Source organism: Mustela nivalis (genome assembly GCF_964662115.1).
Source record: "Mustela nivalis genome assembly, chromosome: 6".
Classification (NCBI taxonomy): Eukaryota; Metazoa; Chordata; class Mammalia; order Carnivora; family Mustelidae; genus Mustela; species Mustela nivalis.
Window position 1 is genome coordinate 217,285 of NC_139025.1, and position 20,369 is coordinate 237,653.

General features: G+C 40.6%; 1 long non-coding RNA gene across 2 annotated transcripts in view; it reads left to right on the forward strand.

Annotated features, from left to right (window-relative positions):
• The first annotated feature begins 9,513 nt into the window (after positions 1-9,513).
• Positions 9,514-20,369, forward strand: part of LOC309868006 — a 32,029-nt gene continuing 21,173 nt past the window's right edge. Inside the window, exons 1-2 of one of the 2 annotated variants that reach the window (XR_014313448.1) lie at positions 9,514-9,735; positions 9,839-10,286. This is a non-coding gene — a long non-coding RNA (uncharacterized lncRNA). The remainder of the gene's footprint in view (positions 9,736-9,838; positions 10,287-20,369) is intronic. The other variant, XR_014313449.1, reaches the window with a different exon arrangement.

Sequence of the window (20,369 nt, forward strand, 5' to 3'; positions counted from 1 at the left end):
GTCCAGAATCTATAAAGAACTTAGCAAACTCAACACCCAAAGAACAAATAATCCAATCAAGAAATGGGCAGAGGACATGAACAGACATTTCTGCAAAGAAGACATCCAGATGGCCAACAGACACATGAAAAAGTGCTCCATATCACTCGGCATCAGGGAAATACAAATCAAAACCACAATGCGATATCACCTCACACCAGTCAGAATGGCTAAAATCAACAAGTCAGGAAATGACAGATGCTGGCGAGGATGTGGAGAAAGGGGAACCCTCCTACATTGTTGGTGGGAATGCAAGCTGGTGCAGCCACTCTGGAAAACAGCATGGAGGTTCCTCAGAATGTTGAAAATAGAACTGCCCTATGACCCAGCAATTGCACTATTGGGTATTTACCCTAAAGATACAAATGTAGTGATCCAAAGGGGCACATGCACCCAAATGTTTATAGCAGCAATGTCCACAATAGCCAAACTATGGAAAGAACCTAGATGTCCATCAACAGATGAATGGATCAAGAAGATGTGGTATATATACACAATGGAATACTATGCAGCCATCAAAAGAAATGAAATCTTGCCATTTGCGACAACATGGATGGAACTAGAGCGAATCATGCTTAGCAAAATAAGTCAAGCAGAGAAAGACAACTATCATATGATCTCCCTGATATGAGGAAGTGGGGATGCAACATAGGGGCTTAAGTGGGTAGGAGAAGAATAAATGAAACAAGATGGGATTGGGAGGGAGACAAACCATAAGTGACTCTTAATCTCACAAAACAAACTGAGGGTTGCTGGGGGGAGGGGGTTTGGGAGAAGGGGGTGGGATTATGGACATTGGGGAGGGTATGTGCTTTGGTGAGTGCTGTGAAGTGTGTAAACCTGGTGATTCACAGACCTGTACCCCTGGGGATAAAAATATATGTTTATAAAAAATAAAAAATTAAAAAAAAATAAAAATAAATAAAATGTTTTAAACAAACAAACAAAAAAAGATGAAAGCTAAGCCTATTTCCCTGGGAACTGAAAGTGTGCCACATTCTATGATCATTAAACTTGCTGAGATGGAATTGTTCTGAGGATCTTCTGGGGGAGGTGCCTGCTATGATTATTCTCAGGGGTTTTGCCCTCATGGAAAGGCACATCTTGGGAGCAGAGGACAGGGCTTCCTGTAGTTGTGTCTGGCCTCCACTAGGTGCCACTGTTTTGCTTCCTGATGGCACTGATGGGTAGGTTGAATATGCCATCTTCTCTCTAGGCAGAGGTTGAAATTTCTTTTTCTTTTTTTTTAAATTTATTTATTTTCAGCATAACGGTATTCATTATTTTTTCACCACACCCAGTGCTCCATGCAATCCGTGTCTTCCATAATACCCACCACCTGGTACCCCGACCTCCCACCCCCCCCTCCAGTTCAAACTCCTCAGATTGTTTTTCAGAGTCCATTTTCTCTCATGATTCACCTTCTCTTCCAATTTACCCCCAACCCCTTCTCAGTAACTCCCCATGTCCTCCATGCTTTTTGTTATGCTCCACAAATAAGTGAAACCTTCTACGGATGAATGGATAAGAAGATGTGGCCCATATACACTATGGAGTATTATGCCTCCATCAGAAAGGACGAATACCCAACTTTTGTAGCAACATGGACGGGACTGGAAGAGATTATGCTGAGTAAAATAAGTCAAGCAGAGAGAGGTTGAAATTTCACATACACCCCACTCTTCAGTGAGCCCTCACAGAACAGCAATCAACCCCTTTCTCTCCAATGTTTCCATCTGAAACCCATGTTCACCCTACCTGTAACCGAGCTGCTGTATCTCAGGCACATGATAGAGTTTCAAAACTTCTAGGGACTCCTATGGTGTGGACCCATGCTATTGCTCCAGGGGAGAGTATTATATCTGTTTCCATTTTCCTACAGGTCTCAGGAAAGACATCCCATGACCAGATTGTGGTTCACTGTTTATGGCAAGTCAGAGCAGAAAGCCCGCACTTAGACTCACTGTCCAACCGGGTTCCTGGTTCTTTGCCCAGCATCTGTGCATCACAATGGTGCCACATATCCTTCTTGTACCTCAGCAGACCTCAGACCCTGGAATTCTGCCCCACTTTGCCACATCAGCACCTTTATGCCAGCCACATCCCCAAAGTAGCACACTTCTAAAAGTTCATATTTTGTGCTCTGCTGCTACAATACATTGGGGTAGCTTCCAGAAGCAGGCTCCATCCCTGATGTCACCCCCACAGCTTTATCTGTCCCAATACAACTCTCTGCACCTGTTACATAACAAAACGAGGTCATTTTTTTAATTTGAAGACTAGTGGGTTTTGTTCTCTCAGACCTCTGATTTTCATCTTGGCTGCTCAGAATGACTTAATGACTACATAGCTGTGTTCCAGAAATCCAAGCATAGCAACCCCTTCTCCACCATCCTATCTACTCCATCCCACATTTTCTTGTAGCAATCCTTCCTCTGTATATGCTGAAGTTCAAAGTTGAAATCCAGTGTTTTATTTCAGAATATCCTAATTTATTTCTCTCTTTGCTCTGATCCAGTTGTCTTATGGTTCACTTGCTCTTTGAATGACCAAATTGATTAAATATTATGCAATTATTATATTATTTTGCATTAATGGTTGACATATTTCATCCACATACATAACCTCCCTCACTAGGAGACTCAGAGAGGAGTGCACCTCTTGGCAGTGAGCCCTGGGCTATGAGAAAGTAGTGAGGGGGCTCCCCAAGGACAAGAATTGCAGGAATATTACAAGCACCATTCCATGTCTCCGTGCAGTGAACACAGGTGCATTTTGGATGTCATGGCAAGTTTGCAGTCTTCCTGATGCACATGATGCATTCAGGGATGGAAACTGGGGGATGTGGAGAAGAACAGATGTCCTGAACTCATACAGCAAGGTCAAAGAGTCTGATCTGAGAAAATGAAAACACAGGTATATCAGAGCTGCAACCTGAAGTTGAATTGGAATTGAATTTCCCTGCTGCGTCTATTGTCAACAGTCCTTGTAAATCCTTCTAAGAGGTCGAAGGGTAGCATTTATTATTTATTTATTTATTTACTTAATTACTTATTTACTGCTCTCCCATTATACTGAATTTACTAAGTGGAAGGCAAAGGGCTTGGAACACTGAGAAAAAGTATTTGAAAAAAGAAAGTCAAAGAATCATCAAAAACTCACAGTGGACAGGCAGACTGATTTTGTCTGCCTGTCCACTGAGGGGTATGATACATGAATAATTTTTAAATGTCACCACAGCAGAATGCAATATGGTAGAGACTAGAATTGGAGGAAATATTCCTAAATGCATGGCCTCATCAGGTACTATGTCACAGGGAGATTAGGCATGTACTCTTGAGTCCATTGACCACTACCCATCAGTGCCAGTGGGAGTATATTTGGACAATAGAGTCCCTGAATCTCTGAGATATTGTGTAAATTTACTTTAAGGATGCTGTTTTCTCAAGCTTTCCAGGAGACTGTAGGTATGATGATCTTGTGGTATCTGACTCTGAACCACACCGTGCACCATTGTCCCACCAAGACAGCTGTCAGGTGTGAACCTCAGCTATTGGATATAAAAGCTGGTATAACCCAGGATGGAAACACAAATCAATAAGACTTTCATCTGCAGGAAGGAATGGAGGCTTTGCTTCAGGAATGACTTTACAATGTAGGAAAGGGCACATACAAGAAATAAAACATATGCATGTGCCATGGAGGGTGGACATGGGATTAAGTCATCTACCTGTGTTCTGTGGGCTCCTGAAGACTGTTTTTTCACAATGTTCCACCTTTCAGGTTCCCCAGAAAGTTGCTGCTGAAGATGACACACGAGAAGGAAATATTCTGACTCTCTTTCTGAGTTTCCTTCCAAGTACTGAATCGAGGTTGTAACCTATTTGTCTCTAATTCACACCATGTTACAACAGAACATTTAACTACCAGGCTTTGATAGCACCTAGTGACACCAAAGAGGTGAGAGACTGCAGATTATCTGAAAGAAATGACATCCAGGTTGCCTCCAGTATCTTGATGTAAAATCAATTTTATGGCACTTCCCAATGCAAGGTAACCCCCATCATGGGTGGACATAGTGGCAGCATTCCCAAAGGTGACAGGCAGACCCAAACAGGGACTGGGAGAAGGGAGAGATTCTTCTGAAAGTATCTTCAGGAGAATCATGAATGTTCCAAAAGGCCTTCTCCTGTTTCCCTGACTAGAATCGTCTCATTGCCACAGAGACACAGATCCCACATTGGAAATAAGATTGTGCCCACAAGGCTGATATTATTTCCACATAAAATTAGACTCACAAAACCCCTTAATAAAAGTATTTGAATAATATGCTGATTCTTCAATCCATGGCTATAAATGTTACTCCAGATTTCTGCTCCATGGTTACACCCTAGAGTAGTTATTATGGGCATCAAGCTTTTCAAAATATACCTTAAACGTATTACATAAACATATTGCACATGTCCTTATAGCATCCTCACAGAAACTTCATTTTAATTATGTTTTATTTATATTCCCATAATTGACAATAATCTTTCAAAAACACTCATGTAAAGCAGAATTTTAACAGGGCAGAGAAACTTGCATCTTCTTCAGGATCATGTTTCTTCTGAAAAGCACATAAATAATACATTTTCTGAGCTCCTCAGCTGCATATCTAGGGGGGAAGCAACTTTATTGCAACATCAGATGCTGGAAACTATTCGAACCCCAAATAACTTCTTAAAAAATTAAAATCCTGCTATGTTCATTCTTTGGAAAGGTGCTAATTATTAAAACCAGTAATTCTTTTTTAATGTCTGCATTATATTGTTTCAAAACTGCATTGTACTTCAATAGTTTTTACTTAGAAAAGAAAGAAAGAACTGTAAGAACTGAAATCACACCTCTAACAGGAATCTCTACACTTCCCCCAGTACTTTTCCTGTCTCACTTTAGTCAATGACATCTTATCTTGTGTTCCAGTGGGTTGTCCAGGTCTCCTCTCCATTAAACACTGGATCAGGTCCTGTCTATCAAGCAAATCTCCACGTTGCAGGAACAAACTGTGGAGAACCCTGGATAGAACAAAACAGCAGTCAAGTTTGCAACAAGCCATCACATAAGAGAAAAGAACAAACCAATAAGAGTGCACAGTCATCTTGCAAGGTTGTTAATAAGAACAACGCCATGAGCAAGGGGGAAACCATGGCCAAGTCAAAACAACATTGAAAAACAGAGAGTCCTTCCCAGGAATTGTGGGAATTCTGACAATCTACATATGTGCATGAGCTAGGACCTTTGCAAAAATGGAGCATCGAGTGACAGACATTATTTCTCAGGAAAAGTTATTAAATTCCTATTAAGGACATGCTTATTGCTCAGGAAAATTTCAGAATGACCTCCGAGTATTCCAAGACAAGCTCCCTCTAGGATACAGCCTGAAGGAACAAGACCTTGACAGTCTCTGGTAGATAAAAATGCAGATTCTGAGCTTCAGGATGAAGGGGAGGTTGCACAATAAATGAAGGTAATCCGAGGTGGTCCTGAGAGAGAGAACCCAATTCTAGGCAGAACATGATGGGGAGACATAGATGGCAACTCAGAAGCAGAAGGACTATGGAAAGCAAGAGGCAAAGGATGCCTGTGTCTCAATTCTAAGCTGTTTGCTCTAATGTAAACCCTTGGGACTGTCACACATGACAATGTCATCATGGTTGTGTCTGGAGGGGATAGTTTGGAATGGAGAGAATGGGGTAGAAATATCCTTCCTATCATACTTATCAATGACACTATTCCCAGCACCCTCAACATAAGGGCTGCATTTATTCTCCTACCTGAATCAACCAAATACAAAAAAGTTGGCAAAATATATTACAAAAATTAAACCAGATGGAAATACATGAATGACAGTGATGCAACAGAGAACTGTAAATACAAGGTGATGGATGGGGATGAGCATGCTAGAGAGTACAGACAGAAGGGAACAAAACATGGACAGAAGGAGAAACAGTAAAGCCAGAGATAATGAGACGCAGTGAAAAAACCCTCCATGAATCCACAAGAGATAAGAGGACTAGAATGGATCTGGCCATCTCACAGGATGAAGGATGGAGACCTAAACTCTGGGGCTGATAGCTGAGTGCTCCATTAACTGCCTCTTTCTCTCACTCCATGGCCAATTACTCAGTAAGTCTTACCAGTGACAAGTTCAGGACACACCCAGAAATCAACCATTTCTCACCCCTTCACTGCTGCCACCCTGGACTGGGCTCCTATCAGTTTTCACTTGGCTGCCATCAAGAATCTCCTCACCTGGGGCACCTGTGTGGCTCAGTGGGTTAAGCCTCTACCTTCGGCTTAGGTCATGATCCCAGGGGCCTGGGATCGAGTCCCGCATAGGGCTCTTTGCTCAGCAGGGAGCCTGCTTCTCCTCATCTCTCTCTGTCTGTCTCTCTGCCAATTTGTGATCTCTCTCTGTCAAATAAATAAGTAAAATCTTTAAAAAAAAAAAAAAAAGAATCTCCTCACCTTCCAGATTCCAATCTCCCATGTCCCTATCCCACTCCTAACTATTCTCCACACCAGAGGCAGCCAGAGAATCATTTACCATGTGGAGAAAGAGAGGGTAGTTGCTGGTTTGTGGTTTGTCTTCCCTCCTCAAAGGCAAGCCCCATGAAGGCAAGTTCTTTTATTTCTACTCATTGCTGTATTCACAGAGACCAGGCAAGGCTATACTTTGTGCAGTTAGAACCAAGTAAATATTCATTAGTGAATTACACAAACAGTTATAGAACAGTACACTAGATTTCTGGGTAAAGAATAAAGGATCTGCATTTTGTATTCATTTGTGGGTTTTCAGAATGGTCGGGGTCCAGAAATCATGTCTCTCTCTCTCTCTTTTTTTTTTTTTTTTGGTCATCATCACTGAGACTACAATGGCCTCTTCATAACATTCACTGCATGAACTAGTGGAAAGAATGTCCGATAGGTTGACTACATTACATGGTGCCAAGAACTGGCCTGGACAGAATACGAATGCTGTTTTGTTCCCACATACAAGAGCAGGTACATGTAAAGAGTAGAGGTCTTAAGCAACGGCGAGTCTGCAGGAAAACCACTATTCAACATGGGCTGAAAGAATTCTGCACCAATGACACACAGTGCAGAGGTGACGAAGATAACTCTTGTCTTTAAGGACTAAGAAAAATGTAGGCATCTGTGCTTCTTCTAACTTGTGAACAAGTACCATGGTGGTATACATACGTGTTCTGAGGGAGATGCACACGGGGAACATTGGGAGCCATGAATAAGTAAGTGAGCATCTTAGGTAAGGAGGCCACGTTGTCAAGGAAGGATTTATGAGAAAGTTTTTACCTGAGCTGAACCAAGGCTTAGGACGATGTCTAGCAGATGAGAAAAAGCACATTGACCAAAAAATGAAGAGATTGTGTGAAGCCTAGCACACATGGTTGCCTTCCCAAGTTGATCCTGGGAGGAAGTTAACAAAACGAGCAAGGACAGGAAACCCTTATAGAACACATTCCTCTAAGAACAGTACCTGTACTTTCCAATGCTCATGGATACTCCTCCTCTGAAACTACCATTTCCCCCTGGAAAGGTGACCAATAAAGGGGCTTAACAGAGTTGAAAACATGGGGAGACAGAAATCAGAGAAGGGAATCAACTATATAGCTCCCACTCCAGTTTATGGGAGGACAGATGCATGTGTGTAGAGCATGGTGTTCCCTGTTACCATCAGCACATTCAAGGAACAATGTGGGTTCACACCAGCTCTGTCCCAAAGCATGACATGGCTTCTGAGAGGCTCCATGTGAGTCAACACAGTCTTCTTCCTGGTTGTGCAGCTCCTGAAGCATTCCCATTGGAGTGCCACTCCTTTGTTCTAAATGCACTTTGTACAAAGATACAGACAGTATCTAAAAAGAGATCATGTTTTCAGGAAAGCATACTGGTTCTTATATTCTGATTAAAATAGAAAACCAGGAGGGTGACAGAGTGGCAATACATTTGCAGTGTTTTGACAGAGATTACATTCTAGTCACAGTTAATACCCACAGTCAAGATCCATGATGGCTCAATGTAAGTAAGTTCTTGGAACAGTAGGAGACACGCATGTGTTGAGCTTCCTAATGAGCTTCAGTAATGCAGGAAAACAATTCACAACAAAAGGAGATTCCACACATATCCAGTACACTCTGTAGCAATGTGGGCAGGTGTGGCTGCAGAAATGGGTTCTCTCCATACAATGGTGACAAGGAAAGAAGGTTCCTAGTTTGAGAAAAAGAGCAGCTGCTGTTCCCATGTGGTGACTGCAGGTCACAGCTGAGGTTAGCAGTGGAACTGTGTGAAGAATATGGGAGTTATGGGCATAGTCAGAGGCTGGCCACTTGACATGACATCCACAGCCTGGTGCCTGAGTGTCGGATTTGTTTGTGCACAGGTTTCTTGTGCAGCAGGACAGCTCCCCTATGCTGTTCTTCCTCATGGTGCCTCACAGCTTCCATGGACAGGTCTTTCTGAGCTTCTAACTCAACCTTCTCTGGTCCACTTCTTGTTGTCTTTAGTTCTCTTCTCCACAGACAGCATAAACGGTTCCTGAAAAACACAGGAGTTCTCTTTTTTGGAACAAAGAACTCCTGGGTCAAGAGGATGTGTGGATGAGGCTGAAGCAAGTGGCTTCTTTCTGCTCTTTCAGATCTTCCTCCAGCTGGTGCTTCCAACTCATGCCTTCAGAGCTGTTAGTCATTAAAACCAGTAATTCCTGATAGAGAGAGCAACATGACTGTGTCCACAAGGATTGATTCTGGGGCAAAGAAGCCCTACAGAGAAAGCACAGAGAGTGCAATGTCCTATTTATGAATTCTACAGAATTAAAGGTAGTATAAAGTGACATGAGAAAGAACAATAGTTATGTGGGTACAGGGTGGTCAAGGGAAAGGAAAGGAAAAATTCCAGGGGGAAATGCTGGAAATTTTAGGGAGAATTGGTGTGCTCACTGTCCGTAATGTTAATTGCAACACCTGTGTTTATCATATCACACACTCCGTTTGTGGGCCGTTGATCTTGTGTTGAGTATACACATCGAACTTAATTATAGGTAATAGCAAAGGTGATTCTGGAGGGACATAGAGATATCAGAATGTTAAAGACATTAAAACACACCTACACACTGCTAATTTTCTCTATATTTATGGTAAAGTATAAAATAAGCTAAATCAATATATCTCCATTACATGATGGGTTCCATATGCCTCATATCCTGACACTCTGTCCTGCAGATGATTCGGGGTGGGGGGCAGCAATTCCTGTGGGGGGAGCACTGACCTAGATCCTGGGGTCAGTCTCTCCCCATATATGTTCATGGATACCCTACAAACACAAGTATACACACTGGAAAGTTATATAATATTTTTTTTTCAAAAATTGTCATTGGCAATAAATTAAAGGTATTCATAATGGCTTGGGTCACAGCCTCTCTGTCAGAATAGATATCCAAGCTGAATATATAGCCAGAGGACATGAAAATAGGGCCTTCCTTCTGCTGATTTAACCAGCACAGCCAAGATCGTGCATCTGGGAGAGGAGCCCCAGGCCCGGGATACCCAGATGTTCATTCAGTGATCAGGACAGAATACAGACAACTCACCATGGAATTTGTGCTTGGTTGGGTTTTCCTTCTTGCTCCTTTAAAAGGTAACTTATGGAGAAAAAAAAAAATTGAGTATGTGAGTGAATGAGAGTGAGAGAAAAACAGGATATGTGATAGTTTCCTGACCAAGATGTCTTCCGTCTGCAGGTGTCCAGTGTGAGGTGCAGCTGGTGGAGTCTGGGGGAGACCTGGTGAAGCCTGTGGGATCCCTGAGGCTCTCCTGTGCAGCCTCTGGATTCACCTTCAGCAACTACTACATGCATTGGGTCTGCCAGGCTCCTGGGAAGGGACTGTAGTGGGTCACATGTATAAGCTATGATGGAAGTAGCACAAGCTATGCAGACTCTGTGAAGGGCCGATTCACCATCTCCAGAGACAACGGCAAGAACATACTGTATCTGCAGATGAACAGCTTGAGAACTGAGGACACGGCCTTTTATTACCGTGCGAAGGACACTGTGAGGGGACCTCAGTGTACGCCAGGACAGAATCCTCCCTACTGACACAGGATGTGCTGAGCTGCAGGGGCACTCAGGGCAGCAGAGAGTGCTTAGCATCCACAGCAGAGATCAGACCCAGGAGCAGGTGCAGGGGGGTAAGACTTCCTTTTGAGATCAGGGATTTCCTCTCCACACTCTCAGCTGTCCAGAGAGATATTTTTTTTTTCCTTTCATCTCTAATACCTCGTGTTCTCCATGCAACCAACCACAAGAATATAACTTTGCCTCCACAGAGCAGAGATCTCTTCAGTCTCTGGGGAACTTCCCTTCATCAACCTCTTCTATGTCCCATTTCCGTTCTCCACAGAAGCACATGCTGCAAATTCCCATTGTCCTTGAGAAACACCTGCACAGCCCAGGCTCTCTGCATGCTGCATGCCTGTTCTCTGCCCTCAGCGGGGCACACACTGTCCCCACATGTTTATGAGCTTTTCCCAAGATGACTGCCCAAGTCAGTTCTAGTCCTCCTGGCTCCAGTGTATCCTCTGGCTCATTGTACATGTGGGCGGACACAGGTGATCAGGAACTGCCCTTCTGTAGGCACCGCTCCATTTCCTAAATGGAAAAGGAGCCCACCTGCTATGAGGAGCTATCAGATTTCCCCCATGAAACTGGTGGGATGACAATCCAGAGAAGGAAACCCATCCCTTTCCTGCTGGGTCCTGTTCTGGTGGGGATAGTCCATGAGAGCATCTTTGGTGACTGTGTTTTAGACATGTTTCCTGGCTTCCACACAGGGAATTTATGAGAATCCTGAGGTCCAGCTGGCAGGTCCCAGATCCCTACTTTCCCTGTGCTATCCTTTGAATATCCATCAGAAACCACCCCCCAACCTCATTCTCTCCTTCTTCTGACTTCTCCCTCAACCTGTCCTGTATCCTGAGCCCCATGGAACTGGTGTCCTGTTACACTGTCCAGATCTTCACCAAGTGTCATATGGAGAAAGGTTCAATAATAAATGTCTACCATGATGGGAGGGCTCTAAATTGGGGCTGAAATGGGGATATATGGCTCAAATCACGATCCAGAAATAAAATAATATAGCAGGTACTATATGAGACAATATTGTCACTTCCTCTCATATCCCTGCTTTTGTCCCATTGAACTGGCCAGGATTTCCCCTAGAGAATTCATAAATATCTTTTGGGCTGTTTGCTCTCTTGATTTCATGTTAAACCAGTACTGATCTCCGCACATCAGAGGAGTCACAGGAATGGCCCTTCCACTCAGAGTCATTCTATTCTTGTAACATTGGGGGGGGTCTGCATGGAATGCCTCTTCTGTGTCTGAGGTGAGTCTATTTGCCTGTAGCTGGAGAAGGGCCAGGCCCACTCCTCACCTCAGCATGAAGCATCTTGGGATGGTCGTTCCCAAGAAGAGGGAAACTCATTAGCGGGTCTTCTGTGTGTTGGTAGCTGTACTGTGTGTGTATTTAATACATTACAGGGATGTCTAAGAATAGTTACTAATCTAGTGTACTGGCCTCCTGTGAGTCTCCTTGTGTTGTGTTCACTGATCCAGATGAACCTGGACAAGGAGTCCCAGGTGTGCAGAACCTCACAGACTCTCTCACTTACCTGTGTCACCACCAAGTTCTCTTGAACAACTGTGGACTTTCAGTATTCTCCATTGTTCCCCAAATCTCATCTCTCAGTTTTTTCTCTGCATAATCAGCAGGCTGTCCCCAGGCTGTGTTTCTTATGAGGTATATATACATTTCTTTCTGTTCTAATATAAAAACATTGGCAGAAAATGTCTGGATGCATTGCCTAATTGTCATATCCTTCTTTCCATAATATCCTTGGTATTATTCATTTACTGATAACCTCTGATGAATTATTCACTATAAACCCGTATATTTTTAGATTCTGCTACTCGTGGAAGTATTATTGGAATTACTTGCATAACTGGTAATATATTTTATAACCAAAAAGAGTTCACATAATTATATTTAACAGATGAATTTTCTATGCAATATAACTTATAAAAACCTATCTAAAGTAATAATCTGCTTGGGATTTTCATTCAAGATGTTATAATTCCCACTTCCCATTATTTTATTATTTGTGGAGTTATTTAGTATTAAATTTAAAACATAGTAGTGAGGGGGAGACAAGATGGCGGGGAAGTAGGAGGAGGCGCCTCAGGGAACACTGCCTGAAAACCCACAGGGCAGGCCCCTCCCCCAGAAAGCCAACCAGCGATTAAAAAAAAAAAAAAAGACGACAAGAGAACAACCACCACTCCTCCATAGATACAACCTTTATTTTTAATTTGTTCCCAATATTCTGGTTCATTTTTTATATAGATAATTTTTTAACCTATTTACCAACACAGTGAGATGTCCAGTACATCAAATTCCATAGTAACCTTTTAACCCAAACATTTTGATACACATACCAGTGTTTTTCTTTTGCTTTTCTATTTTTTTTAATTTTTAATTTAATTTTAGTTTAGTTTATTCTTTTCTATTTTTAGTTTTTAATATTAATATAGAGTTAGAAGGAAATTGGGGGAAATTGGAAGGGGAGTTAAATCATGAGAGACTATGAACTCTAAAAACAATCTGAGGGGTTTGAAATGGCGGGGGGGTGGGAGGTTGGGGTACCAGGTGGTGGGTACTATAGAGGGCATGGATTGCATGGAGCACTGGGTGTGATGAAAAAATGATGAATACTGTTATGCTGAAAATAAATAAAAAATAAGAAAAAGAAAAAAGAAACAAGTAAGAAAAAATAAGTGAAAAATCTTAGAAAATAAAATTATATTCAAAAAAAATATATAGAGTTCAACTTCAAGATAATCCCATTCCCCCAATCCATGCTAACTCTATAGGTCAACCACTTTTTAATTCCCACTTATCTTAGGAAAGTTGAGTCCTTTAACAAAGATATCAAGATACATCCAGGAAGAATCAAAATAAACTTCCTCGCCCACACTGAGAATTTATAACCACTCTCCCATCTGTTTCTTCCACCAGTGTTTCTGTGTGGGTTTTTGTTGTTGTTGTTGTTCTTCTAATAGTATATAAATCTTATACTTGGGGTTCTTTTTGATGAGGTTCTTTTTTATTTCATATATATATGTGTGTGTGTGTGTGTGTATACATATATATATATATGTATATATACATTTTCTCTTGTCAAATACTTTTGTCAGTCTTTTTGTTTGTCTGTTTTTGTTTGTATACTTCATAAATCTTAACTTGGGGTCCATTTGGGCTTAGCCTTCTCTTTTATATTTCTTTTTTTTCCCTGTCTCTCTCTCTATCTCTACTTTTTTTGTTCTTTTTTCTCTCTTTCTTTCTTAATTCATCTGTGTTGGGAATCTTGATTGTTCAAAAGCATTCCAGGGTGCACTTTGACTGCATCACGGTCAATATATCCAGATACAACCATTCAGCCTTCTTTCACCAAAATGACTAGGAGGAGGAATGCCCAACAGAAGAAATCTTCAGAGGGTGGGAATTATGAAAAAGAGCTAATGGATATAGACATAGACAATGTGTCAGAAAGGGAATTCAGGCTAACAATTATCCAGGAAATAGCTAGGTTGGAGAAAGCCATGGTTGACCAAATGGAATTGAATAGGGAAGAACTGAAAGCCACCGGGGGTGATGTTCACAATGCTCTCTCAATGAGTTCCAATCTAATCTAAATTATCTCAAAGCTAGGGTAACTGAGACAGAAGATAGAATTAGTGATCTGGAGGACAAACAGATAGAGAGAAAGGATCAGGAGGAAGCCTGGAACAAACAGCTTAAAAGCCACAAAAACAGAATAAGGGAAATTAATGATACTATGAAACATTCCAACGTCAGAATTATTGTAATCCCTGAAGGGTAGGAGAAAGAAAGAAGTCTAGAAGATGCAGTGAAACATATTCTCCATGAAAATTTTCCCAATCTGGCGAATGGAACCAGTATTCATGTACTACAGGCAGGAAGGTCTCAATCCAAGATTATAGATTCTTAAAAGTCCTCGAGACACCTGATAGTAAGAATGAGGAATTATAATTGTAGACAGGCCCTCTTGAGGCAAGTAGGACAAAGAATCTCCTTATGTACAGAGAAAAGCCCATCAGAATAATGACAGACCAATCCACAGAAACCTTGCAAGCCAGAAAGGGCTGGCAAGACATATTAAGGGCACTGAATGAAATGAACATGCAGCCAAGAATGCTTTATCCAGCAAGACTGACATTCAAAATGGATGCAGAGATAATGAGTTTCCAAGACCAGCAAGGCTTAAAAGATTATGCGACCACCAAGCCAACGCTGCAGGAAATATTAAGGTAGGTTATATAAAAGAGGAAAAATCCTAAGAATAGCATTGAACAGAAATATAGAGACAATCTACAGAAAGAAAGAATTCAAAGGTAACATGATGTCAATAAAAACGTATCTAACAATAATTACTGTCAATATGAATGGTTTAAATGTGCCCATAAAATGACACAGGGTTGCAGATTGGATAAAACAACAGGACCCATCCATATGTTGTCTACAAGAGACCCACTTCAAACTTAAGGATACACATATATAGAAAGTGAGGGATGAAAAAGCATTTTCATGCCAACAGGCCTCAAAAAAAAGCTGGGATAGCGATTCTTATATCAGAAAAATCGCCAAACTATGGAAAGAACCAAGCGGCCCTTCAACGGATGAAAGGATAAGGAAAATGTGGTCCACATACACTATGGAGTATTATGCCACCATTAAAAAGGATGAATACCCAACTTTTGTAGCAACATGGACGGGACTCAAAGACATTATGCTGACTGAAATAAGTGAAGCAGAGAGAGTCAATTATCATATGGTTTCACTTATTTGTGGAGCATAACAAATAGCATGGAGGACATGGGGAGTTAGAGAGGAGAAGGGAGCTGGGGGAAATTTGAAGGGGAGGTGAATCGTGAGAGACTATGGACTCTGAAAAATAATCTGAGGGGTTTGAAGTGGCAGGGTGTGTGAGGTTGGGGTACCAGGTGGTGGGTATTATATAGGACACAGATTGCATGGAGCACAAGGTGTGGTGAAAAAATAATAAATGCTGTTATGCTGAAAATAAATTAATTAATAAAAAAAGAAAAAATTAGATTTTAAACTAAAGACTGTAATCATAGTTACAAAAAAAACTACATAATTTTTAAAGGTACAATCCACCAAGATGATCTAATAATTGTAAATATCTATGCCCCCAATATGGGAGCAGCCAATTACATAAGAAAACTGTTAATCAAGATAAAGGATCATATTGATATGAATACATTAATAGTAGGAGATCTTAATATACATCCCTCAGTAATAGACAGATAATCCAATTTAAAAATTAATAAAGAAACAAGAGCATTGAATGACACATTGGGCCAGATAGACCTCATAGATATATACAGAACATTCCACCCTAAAACAACAGAATACTCATTATTCTCAAGTGCACATGGAACCTTCTCAAGAAGAGACCACATACTGGGTCACAAATCAGGACTCAACCAACATAAAAAGACTGAACATTTTCCCTGCATATTCTCAGATCACAGTGCTTTAAAACTGGAGTTCCACCACAAGGAAAAGTTTAGAAGGAACTCAAACACCTGGACGCTAAAGACCACCTTGCTCAAGAATGCTTGGATCCACCAGGAGATCAAAGAAGAACTGAAACAATTTATGAAAACCAATGAGAATGAAGACACTTTGATCCAAAATCTATGGGATACAGCAAAGGCTGTCCTACGGGGGAAATACATAGCCATCCAAGCCTCCCTCAAAAAAATTGAAAAATCCAGAACACACCAGCTGTCTCTACATCTTAAAAAAACTGGAGAATCAACAAAAAATCAAACCAACTCCACACATAAGAAGGGAAATAGTCACGATTAGAGCAGAGATCAATAAGGTAGAAACCAGAGGTACAGTAGAACGTATCAATGAAACTAGAAGCTGGTTTTTTGAAAGAATCAATAAGATCGATAAACCATTGGCCACACTAATCCAAAAGAAAAGAGCGAAAGCCCAAATTCATAAAGTTATGAATGAAAAGGGAGAGATCACAACTAACATCAAGGAAGTAGAAACAATCATCAGAAGTTATTATCAACAGTTATATGCCAACAAGTTAAGCAACCGAGATGAAATGGATGCATTCCTGGAAAACTATAAAGTCACAAAATTGAACCAGGAAGAAATTGAAAACCTGAATAGACCGATATCTAATAACGAGATTAAAGCAGTGATCAAAACCTCCCAAAAACAAGTGCCCAGGATGTGATGGTTTCCCTGGGGAATTCTACCGAACTTTCAAAGAAGAAATATCACCTATTCTCCTGGGGCTGTTTCAATTTTTTTTTCATTTTTTTTCATTTATTTATTTTCAGCATAACAATATCATTATTTTTTCACCAAACCCAGTGCTCCATGCAATCCATGCCCTGTATAATACCCACCACCTGGTACCCCGACCTCCCACCCCCCCACCACTTCAAACCACTCAGATTGTTTTTCGGAGTCCATAGTCTCTCATGATTCACCTCCCCTTCCAATTTACCCCAAAAAACTGAAGCAGAAGGAAACATTCCAAACTCTTTTTTATGAAGCCAGCATTACCCTGATTCCCAAACAAGGCAAAGTCCCCAAGAAAAAGAAGAATTTCAGACCAATATCACTGATGAATACGGATGCTGAGATTCTCAACAAGATCCCAGTGAATAGGATCCAACAGCACATTAAAAAGATTATCCACCATGACCAGGTGTGATTCATCCCTACACTATACAGATGGTTCAACATTTGCAAATCAATCAATGTGATAAAAAAAATCAATAAGAGAAGAGAGAAGAACTGTATGGTCCTTTCAATTGATGAAGAAAAAGCATTTGACAAAATCCAGCATCCTTTCCTCATTAAAATGCTTCAAAGTATAGGGATAGAGGGAACATTCCTGAACTTTGTAAAATCTATCTATGAAAGACCAACAGCAAATATCATCCTCAATGGGAAAAAGCTCGCAGCCTTCCCTTTGAGATCTTGAACAAAACAAGGACGCCCACTATCACCACTCTTGTTCAACATAGTATTAGAAGTCCTAGCAACAGCAATCAGACAACAAAGAGAAATAAAAGGTTTCCAAACTGGCTATGAATAGGTCAAATTCTCTCTCTTTGCAGATGACATGAAACTATATGGAAAACCCAAAAGACTCCACCCCCAAACTACTGGAACTCATACAGCAATTGAGGAATGTGGCAGGATACAAAGTCAATGTACAGAAATCAGTGACTTTCTCATACATTAACAATGAAAATACAAAAAGGGAAATTAGAGAATTGATTGCATGTACTATAGCACCAAGATCCATAAGATAACTGGGAATAAAACTAATCAAGGAGGTAAAGGATCTATACTCGAAGAACTACAGAACACTCACGAAAGAAACTGAAGAAGACACAGAAAGATGGAAGAAGACCATTCCAAGCTCTGGGATCATAAGAATAAACATTGTTAAAATGTCTCTACTTCCTAGAGAAATCTATACTTTTAATGCCATTCTGTCCAAAATTCCACTGGTATTTTTCAAAGAGCTGGGCCAAACAATCCTAAAATTTGTATGGAATCAGAAGAGACCCCGAATCGCTAAGGAAATGTTGAAAACAAAAATAAAATTGGTGACATCCTGTCACCTGATTTCAAGCTTTACTACAGCACTGTGATCACCACGACAGCATGGTACTGGCATAAAAACAGATACATAGACCAGTGTAACAGAGTAGAGAGCCCAGATATGGACCCTCAACTCTATGGTCAAATAATCCTTGACAACAGGAAAAAATATACAGTGGAAAAAATGACAGTCTCTTCAACAAATGGTGCTGGGAAAACTAGGCAGCTATATGTAGAAGAATGAAACTCGACCATTCTCTTACACCATACACAAACATAAACACGAAATGGATAAAAGACTTCAATGTAAGACAGGAATCCAAAAGAATCCTAGAGGAGAACATAGGCAGTAACCTCTTCAAGATCAGCCACAGCAACTTCTTTCAAGATATGTCTCCCATTGCAAAGGAAACAAAAGTAAAAATAAAATTTGGGACTTCATCAAGATCAAAAGCTTCTGCACAACAAAGGAAACAGTCAAGAAAACAAAGAGGCAACCCAGGGAATAGGAGAAGATATTTGCAAATGACAGTAGAGACAAAAGGTTGATATCCAGAATCTATAATGAACCCCTCAAATTCAACACACACAAAACACAATCATATCAAAAAAATGGGCAGAGGATATGAACAGACACTTCTCCAGTGAAGACATACAAATGGCTATCAGACACATGAAAAAATGTTCATCATCACTAGCCCTCAGGGAGATTCAAATAAAAACCACATTGAGATATCACCTTACACCGGTTAGAATGGCCAAAATTAACAAGACAGGCAACCACATGTGTTGGTGGGGATGTGGAGAAAGGGGAACCCTCTTACACTGTTGGTGGGAATGCAAGTTGGTGCAGCCTCTTTGGAGAACAGTGTGGAAATTCCTCAAGAAATTAAAAATAGAACTTCCCTATGACCCTGCAATTGCACTACTAGGTATTTACCCCAAAGATACAGATGTCGTGAAAAGTAGGGCCATCTGTACCCCAATGTTCATGGAAGAAATGGCCAGGGTCGCCAAACTATGGAAAGAGTCAAGATGCCCTTCAACAGACGAATGGATAAGAAAGATGTGGTCCATATACACTATGGAGTATTTTGCCTCCATCAGAAAGGATGAATACCCTATTTTTGTATCACCAAGGATGGGACTGGAGGAGATTATGCTGAGGAAATAAGTCAAGCAGAAAAGAGTCAATTATCATATGGTTTCACTTACTTGTGGAGCATAAGGAATAACATGGAGGACATTAGAAGAAGAAAAGGATAACTGAATTGTGGGATATCAAAAGGGGAGTTGAACCATCAGAGACTGTGGGCTCTCAGAAAGAAACTGAGGGTTTTGGAGGGGATGGGATTGAGGGTTAGGTGAGTCTGGTGGTAGGAATTAAGGAGGATACGTATTGCATGGACCATTGTGCGTAGAGCATAAACAATGAATATTGGAACACTGAATTTTTTTTTAAAGTGTATTCCAGGGTTGGCTGTTTTCCACATCATCAACAACACTTGGTCCATTCTCATTTTTTTTGTTTGTTTGTTTTTTTCATAGACTTGTTAAGAGTTGTGGGGTGCTATCTCACTGGTGTAGGGTTGGGTTTCACTGATGATTAGTGATGTTGATCACTGATAGACATTTGGTTGTATTCTCTTCCTAAGATTTTTTTTTTTAATATTAGGGACAGACAGAAATTCATTAAGTGCACAGAGGGGCAGAAAGAGAGGGTGAAACAGATTCCTAGGTTATGGCAGAGCCCAATGTGGAATTCAATTCCAGGTCGTAATTGGAGCTGAAAGAAGATAATTAATAAATGGAGTCACCTAGCAGCCACCATTTTTTTTTTAAATCTTCTATAGGAAAATGAATATGGAAGACCTTGGCCCAAATTTTTTGAAATATATTATATATGTGAAATAAAGAAAACATGAGAAGAGGAGCATATGGAGAAGAAGAGAGAAGATGTCCAATAGATTCCCAATGAACACAGAGCCTGTGACAGGACTCAATCCCAGGACCTTTGTCATTACCTGAAAAGAAATCAAATGTTAGCTCATAACCTACTGAGTCATTCAAATGCTCCATCCTTGCCCAAATTTTTAATATTGTAATTTGTAAATTTTTATTGATGTGCTTTTGAAAGTTCCTGTTGAGGTTAAGGAGTCCCTTCTGTATTTTGAATGTTAACTCCTGGAATGCATCCATTTCATCTAGGTTGCTAATCTTATTGGCATATAACTGTTGATAATAACTTCTGATGATTGTTTCTACTTCCTTCGTGTTTGTTGTGATCTCTCCCTTTTCATTCATAATTTAATGAATTTGGGATTTCTGTCTTTTCTTTTGTATTAGTGTGGCCAATGGTTTATCGATCTTATTGATTCTTTCAAAAAACCAGCTTCTAGTTTCATTGATATGTTCTACTGTACCTCTGGTTTCTACCTCATTGATCTCAGCTCTAATCTTGATGATTTCCCTTCTTATGTGTGGAGTTGGTTTGATATGTTGTTGATTCTCCAGTTCTTTA